The 15,875-nt window shown below is 39.1% G+C and overlaps 1 long non-coding RNA gene across 1 annotated transcript; it reads left to right on the forward strand.

The window, feature by feature from the left end:
- The first annotated feature begins 651 nt into the window (after nucleotides 1-651).
- On the forward strand, nucleotides 652-13,970 carry LOC135155744 (uncharacterized). The gene is made up of 2 exons (XR_010294923.1): nucleotides 652-716; nucleotides 10,609-13,970. It is a non-coding gene; the product is annotated as an uncharacterized LOC135155744 (long non-coding RNA).
- Nucleotides 13,971-15,875: the final 1,905 nt, after the last annotated feature.

Genomic DNA, 15,875 nt, shown 5'->3' on the forward strand with positions numbered 1-15,875 from the left:
TACTTTCTGTTTTCACAATTCATTTGGAGAAATATTTAGACCATAAATCACCCTAGTCCGGTGACAATGGTAAAATACACGGTAAGCTTCTGGGCTCCCGCCCGCTGTGCGGGCGGGAGCTCTCTGGGTTAAATACTGCATAGCCGTACGCCCATTAATGATAGATAGCGCGAAACTCACATATAGAAACACACTCGATTTATTTTGATACTGGTATGGGTCGAACAGAGCAAATATGCGCTATAAGCTATAGTACAATAAGGTCAGCGCGCCAGAACCAGCAAAATTGTGATACATAGCGCTAGTAGAGTGTTTCGTTTTCGATCCATAACTCACTCTGCATGCATAGCTAGCTAGCGTTGATGTGAAATGCGCTATATGCATCTCCAGATGCAACTGGAATATTGGTGGTGGAGATGCAGATGAAATTGAATGCTTTTGATTTCAAAGTACAAAATTGAGACCATTTGTAGCCGATTCAAGGAAATTAAGGCAGAATTGAGATCCGATATTAACATTAACTTTGTTAATGATCATTCAATAGATGGTTGAATCCAGGCCCAGGTACGCTTCGGCTTAACGTGTAACTCGCCGGGTAAGTTCGCGAAAAAGTATTCTATTGCAAATATAATGTACACGCGCGCACTGAATGGGGAGTTTGTGCGAGAAAATCAATTCAGTACCGTACACGGTACCATCAATTTTCCATAAAATACGTGAGTATTATTGAAAGAATCGTACTATATCAGTTATGTAATGTTAGAGAGTAATTATATAACTGCGGGCGTGAATTTTTACAATCTAATGTACTTCATTCGATATTTGTATGTAATAACATCGCCAACAAATATTGCGGTGATTGCTTTGAATACTCTTCTTGCCTTGGCTGCTCTATCTGTCTCTAGCGGTGTGACGCTGACAGTGCATGCGGAGAGTTCCGGCGAATGACTAACCTAAATTTCGTTTAGGTTTATACGGTTTCCAAATAGGCGGAACGGGTCATATCGCCATGGATTAACTGTGTTACGGTGTTTGGGTTACAAGTTCTATCCTCGACATTGTTTAATACATGCATGCTGACTGTCAAGTTGACTCACTTCTGTTATTCGAGAATAGATCTTGTTATAGCAGTGTAATTTATTATTAATTGACTGTCTGTGTACCTCTGGCTCTAGACCAAAAGTTTTGGTCTCTGTAACTTATATTGGTTGTTCCGCTGAACTCCGTTGTGGCTCCACTCACCAAATACAGAGACCGAAGTTCTAATTCAATCTGTACAGGGACTCAATGGCCATATGTTTATTTATTAAGACTTTAAGTTGAATAAACCAGGGAAGTGGGAGTTGCATGACAGCCGAAGTAAGTCACTGTTTTTCCTTCCTTTTAATTTTTTAAAGGTTGTTTTTTTATCCTTTATTAATGGGGCAAAACCAGTGATGGGGCTGGGATAATTAAGCTGGATTTGCTGGCTTTACCTTCAGCTTAACAATATGGGTTTGGAGCTCATGAACCTATACTTAAATGTGTAATCTTTAATTAGATTCTGGAACAATTATGGTTGACCTGAGGGAGGGGGCAGTGGTTGATACACAGCAAAAACTGTGGTGTTAACCGGTGTACATAGAGGAACACACCAGTCATTTTACACCGGTGTTAAATTGACAGTGTTGGGTGTTATTACAACACTTTTGGTTGTTACACTTACACTAGCTGGTGTGACATTCAATCTCTAGTGTGTAATTTTAGCACTTCTGGGTGTGGTCCTCTATAGACACCTACTGGTATCAGTTTTAACACCACAGTTATTACAGTGTAGCCAGTTGAAAATAAAAAAGTAATAGTGAGATGGTACACCCGTGATACATGAAAATTCAGGCTTTTTATGCCCCCGCAGACGAAGTCCGGAGGGGGCATTAAGCCTTGTCCGTCCATCTGTCTGTCCCCCCACTTGGTTTCCAAGCAATAACTCAAAAAATATTTAATGGATTTCAAAAATGTTTGGTGTGTAGGTAGATGACACTAATATACAGGCTAAGCTCAAATTCAGAGTCTGCAGGTCAAACTAAAGGTCATAGCCCATTAAATATGCAAGTTGGTTTCCAGCTCATTGAATATGCGAGTTGGTTTCCGCGCAATAACTCGAAAAATATTTAATGGATTTAAAAAATGTTTGGTGTGTAGGTAGATGACACCAAAATACAGGCTAAGTTTGAATTCGGAGTCCGCATGTAGGTCAAAGGTCACAGCTCAATAGATATGCAAGTTTGTTTCCGCACAATAACTTGACAAATATTTAATGGATTTTTAAAATGTTTGTTGTGAAGGTAGATGATACTAAAATTCAGGCTAAGTTTGAATTTGGAGTCTGCTGTAGGTCAAAGTTCACAGCTTATTAAATATGCGAGTTGGTTTCTGCCCAAAAACTCAAAAAATATTTAATGGATTTTTAAAATGTTTGGTGTGTAGGCAGATGACACCAAAATACAGGCTAAGTTTGAATTCGGAGTCTGCTCAAGGTCAAAGTTCACAGCTCATTAGGTGTAGGCAGATGTACAGAGCCCGCCAGGTGACATGATGGAGAAAAAATTATCCATGCATTATAGTAGACCGGCCAAAAGTCAAAAAGTGCTCTAGATAAGGATTCGACGGCAAAATTTGTTAATGCTTGGCATCCCAGCTAAAAGTCTTGCAAAGATACCCAGTAATAGCGTACGGCCGGATGCCAAGCGCAATTTTGCGTGAAAGTTTCATTTTTAACGTAAAAACTGAAAGAATGTCGAAAATCACGCATTTTGATATTTTGACGGATTATCATCATATTTTTAATTATCTTTGATATGAAATTATTTTTATTCAGAGTTTCAAATTATAAGTTTCATAAATATGCATTTTAAATTTGAATATTACACACACACATATGGCACAGGGAAACATAAAACCGCGATTTCCTCAAAATAAAAGTTTGTGAAAACTATCAATAGTTTGAAGTTTATTTACGCAGCTTAAATTCTTCGATTTAACTGCGTTTATCCATCAAATGTATAGTAAATGTCCTAATGTCACAAATATTAAAAGAATTTTCCGGTAAGATGGAAGATATCTCACTTTATGTTATCCGAAAGGAGACAATGTGCATTTACCAGGTGCGCATTTTGAAAGAAAAATTGAAAATACCGTACATTATGTACATAATTACATGTATAAGTACATACTAAAGCGAGTTTTTAATTACATGTATAAGTGCATTCTAAAGCGAGTTTTTAATTGGATAGCAAAATTTGTCAATTCTTTGCATCCCAGCTAAAAGTCTTGCGGAAGTCCTGAGGAATAACGTACGGGCGGATGCCAAGCGCAATTTTGCGTGAAACTGTCTTTTTTAGCGTAAAATCTGAAAGAATGTCGAAAATCACGCATTTTGATATTTTGACGGATTATTTTAATATTTTTGATTATCTTTGATATGCAATTATTTTTATTCAGAGTTTCAAATTATAAGTCTCATAAATATGCATTTCAAATTTGAATATTACACACACACATATGGCACAGGGAAACATAAAACCGCGATTTCCTCCAAATAAAAGTTTGTAAAAACTATCAATAGTTTAAAGTTTCTTACGCAACTTAAATTCTTCGATTTAAAAGCGTTTCTCAATCGAATGTATAGTAAATGTCCTAATGCCACAAAAATTAAAAGAATTTTCAAGTAAGATGGAAGAAATATTTTGCGAAAGGGGGCATGCAAAATTTAGCGGGGAGGGGGGGGGGCATTTTGAATGTAAATTGAAGATACTGTAAATTATCAACATAATTACATGAATAAGTACATACTTAAAACGAGTTACAAAATTTCTGACCGCAACTGCCTCTCCCCCCCCCCCTCCCCCCGCTTCCTAAGGTCATGTATAGTGTCTGAAAGGATTACGTGGAGCTGAAAGTGTCCCGTTATCAAAATAATATACCACTAGCGTAAAGGGGGGGGGGCAGACTGCCCCCGACGAGTCACAACTCATGCAGGAGATGTACCCCTGCCCCCCTGGCTCCTTTAGTCCTGCTCTGCTATTCATGCAGGCGAGACATAGAATAGGTATTGCCGTGGCAACGGCCATATTTTTTTAGACTTTGATAATCCAATAATTGAAGTAAAATGTAGATTGACAGAGTAGTTTAAAAATGCTAATTCGATCGTTTTATTCATACATGTTTATTTTCTATGCACTAGCGTACCTATGGGGGGCAGAGGGGCAGTCTGCCCCCCCCCCCCTGACGAGTCCCAACCCATGCAAAAGACGTATCCATGCCCCCCCCCGACGAGCTTGAAGACCTTTTTTGCCCCCCCCCCTGACGAGCTTGAAGACTTTTTTTTGCTCGTCAAATTTTTTGGCCGACGGTTTTGCCCCCCCCCCCCCCCTGTGGAAAATCCTAGGTACGCTACTGTTTCTATGATTTTGGATATAGATATTCCTACAAAATTAATATTACCACGGTAACGGCAAATTAAATATCAGACCTATTTATGAATATCGCCACAGGTAGATTTTACGTTCAGCACCAATTAATTCGCGGAAATAGCAAGAAGATCGAACTCTACAAAAGTAAACATAATCCTATATACTATCATGACGAGTATCGCACTGATTAATATTAGTATATATGTGCAATATAGATGTAATATTGTGCGCTGTTTGTATTTTATCAGAAATGCGCATCCGATAAATGTACATTGTTATCTTTCGCATATAACATAAAATGATATATCTTGCATCTTATTTCAACATTTGTTTTCACTATATGTGCCATGACAACAATTATTATGTATTTATTCGGTTAGCGCTAAAATTGACGAAATTGAGATGCGGAACACAAACATTATACTATTGATAGTTTTCACAAACTATTATTTTCAGTAAATCACGATTTTATATTTCATATTGCCATATATGTGTGTGTAATATTCCAAATTGAAATGCATATTTACTAGACTTATAATTTAAAACTCTGAATAAAAATAATTCCATATCAAAGATAATCAAAAATATGATGATAATCCGTCGAAATATCAAAATGCGTGATTTTCGACATTCTTTCAGATTTCACGCAAAAAATGATACTTTCACGCAAAAGTGCACTTGGCATCCGCCCGTACGTTATTCCTCAGTATTTCCGCAAGAATTTGAGCTGGGATGCAAAGAATTGACAAATTGTGCTATTCAATTAAAAACTCGCTTTAGTATGTACTTATACATGTAATTAAAAACCCGCTTTAGTATGTACTGATACATGTAATTATGTACATAATGTACGGTATTTTCAATTTTTCTTTCAAAATGCGCGCCTGGTAAAATGCACATTGTCTCCTTTCGGATAACATAAAATGAGATATATTCCATCTTACTTGAAAACTCTTTTAATTTTTGTGGCATTAGGACATTTACTATACATTCGATTGAGAAACGCTTTTAAATCGAAGAATTTAAGTTGCGTAAGAAACTTTAAACTATTGATAGTTTTCACAAACTTTTATTTGGAGGAAATCGCGGTTTTATGTTTCCCTGTGCCATATGTGTGTGTGTAATATTCAAATTTGAAATGCATATTTATGAGACTTATAATTTGAAACTCTGAATAAAAATAATTGCATATCAAAGATAATCAAAAATATTAAAATAATCCGTCAAAATATCAAAATGCGTGATTTTCGACATTCTTTCAGATTTTACGCTAAAAAAGACAGTTTCACGCAAAATTGCGCTTGGCATCCGACCGTACGCTATTCCTGGGTATTTTTGCAAGACTATTAGCTGGGATGCCAAGCATTAGCAAGCATTAACAAATTTTGCCGTCCAAAGTATAAAAAATCGTTTTGGCCGGTCTACTATTATTTCGTTCCCTCGAAATACTATTTCGTTCCCTCGAAATACTATTTCGTTCCCTCGAAATACTGTTTCGTTCCAATGCAATACTATTTCGTTCCCACGCAATATTATTTCGTTCCCACGCAATATTATTTCGTTCCAACAAAATACTATTTCTTTTCCACGAAATATTATTTCGTTCCCACGCAATATTATCCCCCCTCTCCAATCTGCACGGGCCGTGTATAACACGTGCAGCATAGCATCATGCTTTGGTATGGTATGCGCTGATGTCTGAGGATGATGATGATGGGGGTGATGATGGGGTGATGATGATGGGGATGATGATGATGGGGATGATGATGATGGGGGTGATGATGATGATGGGGGTGATGACGATGGGGGTGATGATGATGGGAGTGATGATGATGGTGGGGGTGATGATGATGGGGGTGATGATGATGGGGATGATGATGATGATGGGGGTGATGATGATGGGGGTAATGATGATGGGGTGATGATGATGGGGTGATGATGATGGGGATGATGATGATGGGGGTGATGATGATGGGGGTGATGATGATGGGGGTGATGATGATGGGGTGATGATGATGGGGATGATGATGATGGGGTGATGATGATGGTGATGATGATGATGATGATGGGGGTGATGACGATGGGGGTGATGACGATGGGGGTGATGACGATGGGGGTGATGACGATGGGGGTGATGATGGGAGTGATGATGGGAGTGATGATGATGGTGGGGGTGATGATGATGGGGGTGATGATGATGATGGGGGTGATGATGATGGGGGTAATGATGATGGGGTGATGATGATGGGGGTGATGATGATGGGGATGATGATGATGATGGGGGTGATGATTATGGGGGTGATGCTGATGGGGTGATGATGATGGGGGTGATGATGATGATGGGATGGATGATAATTGGGGTGATGATGGGGGTGATGATGATGGGGGTGATGATGATGGGGGTGATGATGATGGGGGTGATGATGATGGGGGTGATGATGATGGGGGTGATGATGATGGGGGTGATGATGATGGGGGTGATGATGATGGGGGTGATGATGATGGGGGTGATGATGATGGGGGTGATGATGATGATGGGGGTGATGATGATGATGGGGGGTGATGACGATGGGGGTGATGACGATGGGGTGATGACGATGGGGATGATGACGATGGGGATGATGACGATGGGGATGATGACGATGGGGGTGATGACGATGGGGGTGATGACGATGGGGGTGATGACGATGGGGGTGATGACGATGGGGGTGATGACGATGGGGGTGATGATGGGAGTGATGATGGGAGTGATGATGATGGTGGGGGTGATGATGATGGGGGTGATGATGATGGGGATGATGATGATGATGGGGGTGATGATTATGGGGGTGTTGCTGATGGGGTGATGATGATGGGGGTGATGATTATGGGGGTGTTGCTGATGGGGTGATGATGATGGGGGTGATGATGATGGGGGTGATGATGATGATGGGGGTGATGATGATGATGGGATGGATGATGGGGATGATGATGGGGATGATGATGATGATGGGGGTGATGATGATGATGATGATGGGGGTGATGATGGGGGTGATGATGGGGGTGATGATGATGGGGGTGATGATGATGGGGGTGATGATGATGGGGGTGATGATGATGGGGGTGATGATGATGGGGGTGATGATGATGGGGGTGATGATGATGGGGGTGATGATGGTGGGGGTGATGATGGTGGGGGTGATGATGGTGGGGGTGATGATGGTGGGGGTGATGATGGTGGGGGTGATGATGGTGGGGGTGATGATGGTGGGGGTGATGATGGTGGGGGTGATGATGGTGGGGGTGATGATGGGGATGATGATGATGGGGGTGATGATGATGATGGGGGTGATGATGATGATGGGGGTGATGATGATGATGGGGGGGTGATGATGATGGGGTGATGATGATGGGGTGATGATGATGGGGGTGATGATGATGGGGATGATGATGATGGGGGTGATGATGATGGGGGTGATGATGATGGGGGTGATGATGATGGTGGTGATGATGATGGGGGTGATGATGATGGGGGTGATGATGATGGGGGTGATGATGGGGGTGATGATGATGGGGGTGATGATGATGGGGGTGATGATGATGGGGGTGATGATGATGGGGGTGATGATGATGGGGGTGATGATGATGGGGGTGATGATGATGGGGGTGATGATGATGGGGGTGATGATGATGGGGGTGATGATGATGGGGGTGATGATGATGGGGATGATGATGATGATGGGGGTGATGATTGGAGTGATGATGATGATGGGGGTGATGATGATGGGGGTGATGACGATGGGGGTGATGACGATGGGGGTGATGACGATGGGGGTGATGACGATGGGGGTGATGACGATGGGGGTGATGACGATGGGGGTGATGACGATGGGGGTGATGACGATGGGGGTGATGATGGGAGTGATGATGATGGTGGGGGTGATGATGATGGGGGTGATGATGATGGGGATGATGATGATGATGGGGGTGATGATTATGGGGGTGTTGCTGATGGGGATGATGATGGGGATGATGATGATGATGGGGTGATGATGATGGGGGTGATGATGATGGGGATGATGATGATGATGGGGATGATGATGATGATGGGGGTGATGATGATGGGGATGATGATGATGATGGGGGTGATGATGATGATGGGGGTGATGATGATGGGGGTAATGATGATGGGGTGATGATGATGGGGATGATGATTATGGGGATGATAACAATGGGGGTTATGATGATGGGGGTGATGATGGGAGTGATGATGGTGGGGGTGATGATGATGGGGGTGATGATGGGAGTGATGATGATGATGATGATGGGGGTAATGATGATGGGATGATGATGATGGGGGTGATGATGATGGGGATGATGATGATGATGATGGGGGTGATGACGATGGGGTGATGATGATGGGGGTGATGATTGGAGTGATGATGATGGGGATGATGATGATGATGGGGGTGATGATGATGGGGATGATGATGGGGGTGATGATGATGATGGGGGTGATGATGATGGGGATGATGATGATGGGGGTGATGATGGGGGTGATGATGTTGCTTTGCTGCACGTGTTATACACGGCTGGTGCGGATCGGAGAGAGAGGGGGGATAATATTGCGTGGGAACGAAATAATATTTTGTGGGAACGAAAGAGTATTTCGTGGGAACTAAATAATATTGCGTGGGAACGAAATAGTATTTCGTGGGAACGAAATAGAATTTCGAGGGAACAAAATAATAATGCACGGATAATTTTGCAGGTCAAAGGTCACAGCTCATTAAATATGCGAGTTGATTTCCACGCAATAACTCAAAAAATATCTAACGAATTTAAAAAATATTTGGTGTGTAGGTAGATGACACCAAAATACAGGCTAAGTTCGAAATGGAGTCCAAAGGTCACAGCTCATTAAATATGCAAGTTTTTTTCAACACAATAACTCGAAAAATATCTAATGAATTTTAAAAGTATTTGGTGTGTAGGTAGATGACACAAAAATACAGGCTAAGTTTGAATTCAGAGTCCGCTGTTGAAAGGTCACATCTCATTAAATATACGCGTTTGTTTCCGCATGATAACTTATGGAATATTCAACAGATTAAAAAAAAATTTGGGTGTGTAGGTAGATGACACCAAAATACAGGCTAAGTTCAAATTAAAAAGTCAAAGGTCACAGCTCATTACATATGCAAGTTGGTTCAAAGGTCTCAATTTGTTCATTGGTTGATACACAGCAAAAACTGTGGTGTTAACCGGTGTACATAGAGGAACACACCAGTCATTTTATCGCAGTGTTAAATTGACAGTATTTGGTGTTATTACAACATTTTTGGTTACATACATGACTATTCCGGGTTTTTATGCCCCCGCAGACGAAGTCCGTAGGGGGCATTAAGCGTTGCCCTTGTCCGTCCCCCCACTTGGTTTCCAAGCAATAACTCAAAAAATATTTAATGGATTTCAAAACTGTTTGGTGTGTAGGTAGATGACACTTAAATACAGGCTAAGTTCGAATTCGGAGTCTGCAGGTCAAAGGTCGCAGCTCATTAAATATGCAAGTTGGAGTTGCATGTAGGTCAAAGGTCACATCTCATTAAATATGTGAGTTGGTTTCCACACAAAAACTCGAAAAATATTTAATGGATTTTAAAAATGTTTGGTGTATAGGCAGATGACACCAAAATACAGGCTAAGTTTGAATTCGGAGACCGCTGTTCAAAGGTCACATCTCATTAAATATACGAATTTGTTTCATCATAACTTTAAAAGTTTATGGATCTGACTCATGAAACTTGGACATAAGAGTAATCAGGTATCACTGAACATCCTGTGCAAGTTTTAGGTCACATGTTCAAGGTCAAAGGTCATGTAAGGTCAATGAATTTTGGCCATGTTGGGGGTATTTGTTGAATTACCATCATATCTCTGTAAGTGTATTGGTCTAGTTCATAAAACGTGGACGTAAGAGTAATCAAATATCACTGAACATCTTGTGCGAGTTATAGTAGTTTTCAAAGTCAGCACTGCTGCTATATTGAATCGCGTGATGCAGGTAAGACCGCCAGAGGCATTCCACTTGTTACTCTAATCTCGATATGCTCTCCAAATTATGAAGCAATGTAAGTATCTTTATAACACTCTTCATTTGCTTTCATCCAACATGCAGATTTAAGTTATCGGAACAAGGCATTATGACTGGAACATGAAGGCAAGCAATGCAGAGGAAGAAAAATTATCTTTATGGTGAACTCTGCGGACATCCCAATACTTTTTCAGATGCCCCCAGTTAAGTCAACAATGGAACTTTCCAAGAAGAGGGAAGAGGACCTATGGAACGATATCCGCCCATTTTTAGATGAGGAAAAGGTAGATCCTCTCAGCATGATCTGACCAATGCGGTGACCTGATCCGGCGTCACAGCTCTTGTCAGCTTGAGAGTCGCAGACCGGTCAGAGACAAGTCGCAAGGAAAACCGTAAGGATTTGACATGTCAAATCCTTATGACTGAACGGCAGGCTCAATCCAACTTCCAACCAATCAGACAGCAGAGTTGCACGACGCGTATATGATATACAACATCCATACGCTGTACGTAGTAAGCGCTATTTTCTCAGTTGCTATGGCAAAAAGCGCAGCATGCGTGAGTCAAAGACAACATAGCATGAAAGTCGGATCGCAAGGTGTGCGGTGTCGAGGCTTATGACTACCATGCGATTTAAGCTTCGACACTGCACACCTTGCGATCCGACTACCATGCTGTCTGCTACTCACGCATGCAATATAAGGCCAGGGGGTGTTTCACAAAGATTTAAGTATGACTTAGAGTCGCACTTAAATGCCTCATTACGTGCGATATAAAAGGCATGACCGCATTGGTCAGGTCATGAGTAGAGGCAGCGCACTACTGCCTATTTGCGTTGGCATTTAAGTGCTACCTAAGTCATACTTAAATCGTTGTAAAACACCACCCTGGTTACATTGTAAAGCCAGGTTACACTATAAGTTGTTTCAATTTTAAGCCAAGTTACTATTTAATGTTGGGTTACATTACAAGGCAAGACTACATTATCAGGCCATGTTACACTTTTAGTCAGGTTACACTATAAGGTCAGTGGTGTTTCACAAAGATTTTAATATGACTCTTACATGATATGCAACATGAATCTTTTTTTCAATACCGTACGCAGTAGTGCGAGTCCTCTCAGCATGATCTGACCAATGCAGTGATGTCTTTTATACTGCATGCAAGTAGGCCCAGATTACACTTATAGATCAGGATACCTTCTAAAGCCTGGTTACGCTTTAAAGAAGGTAACTCTTTAAAGCAGGTTAAATTATTAGGAGAGGTAACACAATAAGCACATGAATCACACTTAAAAGGTCTATGGAAGCCACTTGACTTTTCAATTGCAGGTTACATTATAAGGCAAGGTTACACAATAAGCACAGGTATCACACTATCAGGCAACTCAGCCTAGATTACACTAAAAGATCAGGATACATTTTAAAGCCAGGTTTAAAGCAAGGTTACTGTTTAAGAAGTTAACTCTTTGCAGGTTAAACTATAAGGCCAGGTTACACAATAAGCACAGGTATCACACTTTAAAGCCTATCAAAGCCAGATTACTTTTTAATTCCAGGTTACATTATATAGGCCAGGGGGTGTTTCACAAAGATTTAATTATGACTTAGAGTCGCACTTAAATGCCTAGTTTTGCGCGGTATAAAAGCCATGACCGCATTGCACATTGGTCAGATCATGCAAAGAGGACGCGCACTATTGCGTATTGATGAATTAGGTTGCGCGTTGCATTTCAGATACGCGTCGGCATTTAAGTGCGATTTAAGTCATACTTAAATCTTTGTGAAACACCCCCCAGGTTACGTTGACCATGTTTCAGTTTTAACCTAGTTACTCTTTAATGTTGGGTTACATTACAAGGCAAGACTACATTATCAGGCCATGTTGCACTTTTAGTTAGGTTACACTATAAGGTCAGGGGTGTTTCACAAAGATTTTAATATGACTCTTACATGACATGCAACGTGAATCTTTTTTATCAATACCGTACGCAGTAGTGCGAGTCCTCTCAGCATGATCTGACCAATGCGGTGATGTCTTTTATACTGCACGCAAGTAGGCCCAGATTACACTACTGCTATATCAGACTTTGTTCTTGTATTTAAAGTCTTCAGATTACTAAAAAATAGTGGTCATAAAACTGTCTGGGAGTTATGCTTAATTTTATACCTAAAAAGCCATTTGTGACTTTGATGATTTTTTCACTCTTATTTTTTGGGGATTTTTTTTATACAAAAACATCACGCTGATCATTTCATGACATGAATGCAAGCAAGAATAAAACCTGCAAAATAAACATTTCTAATTATATGCATTCTAATTTTATATGAATTAAACAAGGATCAATAGACCGGTTTACTAACATATTCAAATTTTATGCATACCAGTTTAACAAAGCTTGCCTGATATTTGCCGAAAATAGTAACAACTAATGTATGCAAAGTGGATTCCAAGTATTGAAATACCATTAATAGGTACAGGTTAATAGAATAACTCGTTACTAGGCCCCGATGGAAGAAACATCCATAAATTTGACTATATTAGTAAACCGGTCTATTCCAGGGCGTCACTGGTACCTATCTTCTGTTGGTGGCGAGCTGCTCATTGTTGGAAAGTGAACATTGCGCGTTGGATCTCAAATCAAAAGTGTTTTATTAGAATATCTCTTTTACAGTTTTATTGATCAAATTTGTATATATCCAATATATAGTATTCCTCTGGTAATTATGGAGTCAGAAGACATGGAACTGTTATTATTTTGGCTATATAGATCCATAATTTTTTGGATATTCATGTTTGTGCAATCATCAATTTCAGGTTTTTGAATGTATCAGGATTGGGTTGTGGCTTAGTGGTCGAGGATTTGGCTTTGCGTCCCACCCCCACCCACAAACAACAATATATAGTTGACTTGCCATATTATTGTATTTTAATAACTCGGGTATATGATTTTTTTTGTATTCTAAGAATTTTATGTCGTATATATAATGCTTTTGTCTAGTTTTGTTTTTAGGATTTTCACAGAGTATTCATTTGCTTTATACTTCGCTTTATTTTGCTGCTTTGTTCTCCTTAACAAGATATATATAGCATCATTTTGCTAGTACGTTTGTTCCTTTTGATTGCTCTTTCTTTTATGTACATATATTTTATAGAAACAGGCCCACTCCACCTCAAGTAAAAGGTTGTCTTGTACACATCGGGGTGTGGCCTTCTAATCTAAATTGTTTGGTCTTCCTTATGGTATGAGATATATGGAGTTTAATTTAAACTATTATTTGAATAGTTTTGTGGAGTAGAGTATTTGTTACCCATATCATACAGATAACATGACTTTTGTCTTTCTTAATCTAAGAGTTTTATGAAGTATATTGACGACTAGATTTGCTTTACATCTCGGTGTATTTTGTTGAATTTTTCTTCAATAAAGTTACATCAGCACTTTATATGCACATGTGTTTCTTGAGTGCTTTATGTACTGTATCTTAAGCTTATTATAATGACTTACATTCATTCATTTTATAATGTTTAAGCCTGGTGATGCTTCAGTTACTTGATGTATGTCAAATTCATAGATGCCTTAAAATTAATGTTGGGGTGTTGCAAGAAAATATTTGCGATCAATTGCAAATTTATGATGCAACTTTACAAGTAATAGATCAATTTAAACTAAAGCAAATCAATTTATACTTGTTGATGCAAAAAGCAGGCCATCAGTCAGTTGCAAATTTGCAATGAAATGCATGAATTTCAATTGATTTTGGGACCTGAAATTGACTTGCGATCAATAGCAAGTTTCTTGCAACACCCCATAAGAGTACAGAATATATGAATAATGTGTGTGAGCACCAGCACTAGTATGAGGCAAGTAAAAGTATTTTGGAAATATGAAAAGATGTGACGAATATGAGAAAAGATGAGCATGAGAAGACTGAGAAACATCTAAAATTATCTTTGAACCAGGACTTCGATTTAGCTAATTTATAGAGAAATGCTATGCACTGAGGCCAAAAATCAAAAGAAATTAAGAAAATGATATCTTTGCAGATCTTGCTTTTCTTCTTTTACAAATAAACAATTTTTACCAAAGAGTTTACCTTATGAAGGGATGGTCCCAGCTGGAGATATTTACATATCAATACATAGAGTAAAATTCACAAAGCAAAATGCTGAAAGTTTTATAAAAATCGGATAACAAATAACAAAGTTATTGAATATTAAAGATTTGCATTTTGCCGGTGAAATAGTTCTAGGCATGTATTTATGAATATTCATTAGGTGGGCTGATGATATCCTTTCCCACTTGTTCTTTTGTATTTTATTATATGAAATTAGGTTTATTCAAACATTTTCTACCAAGAACTAAAACAATTGGATTGACAACTGATTAAGTGCATTAGTTATTTACTGCCGCAACTTATTTCATCATAATGGAGACACATCATTTACACATGTATGAAAAAATGAAACATTTATGATTTCATGTAATAACATAAGAAAAGGGAAGTGGGGATGTGACATCAGCCCACCTAATGAATATTCATGACGATGTGCATATAACTGTTTTCACAAAATATTGATAAAACTTCGTTATTTGTTATCCGATTTTGATGAAATTTTCAGCATTTTGCTCAGTGAATTAAACTATTTATTTAGATATAAATATTTTCAGCCCGGATCATTCTTTTAATGAGGATTTGTTTTGCGACTATTTGAAATGCTAACTTTCATTTCTGACATGGCAATAAATGCCGAAGTTTATAACATATGTGTAATCCTTCTTTGTTTACTATTTATGAAAAAATGGTTAGCTTATTAAAGGTCAAGTCCACCCGAGAAAAACGTTGATTTGAATAAGTAGAGAAAAATCAAACTAGCATAACTGAAAATTTCATCAAAATCGGATGTAAAATAAGAAAGTTATGACATTTTTAAGTTTCGCTTATTTTTCACAAAACAGTGATATGCACAACTCAGTGACATGTTAATAAGACAGTCGATGATGTCCATCACTCACTATTTCTTTTGTTTTCAATTGTTTGAATTATAAAATATTTCATTTTTTACAGTTTTAACATTAATGACCAACTTGACTAAGCCATATTTTGCAGGGCCTCTTTGTAAATCAGTTCTATAACTGAAAGGGCTACCCTGCGTGAAAACTGAAATAAATAGATATAGCATTAAATAATTCTAATTCCACATGTTCAGGGAGGAATTAATCCTTGTATCACTTGACAATAAGGAGAAAATGATAATGTTTCATATTTCAGATAATAAAATACAAAAGAAAAAGTGGATGACGTCATAAGTCTCCTTATTTGCATACTGACCAGGATGTGTATATAACT

This window comes from Lytechinus pictus, chromosome 10, assembly GCF_037042905.1.
Source record: "Lytechinus pictus isolate F3 Inbred chromosome 10, Lp3.0, whole genome shotgun sequence".
Lineage (NCBI taxonomy): Eukaryota > Metazoa > Echinodermata > Echinoidea > Temnopleuroida > Toxopneustidae > Lytechinus > Lytechinus pictus.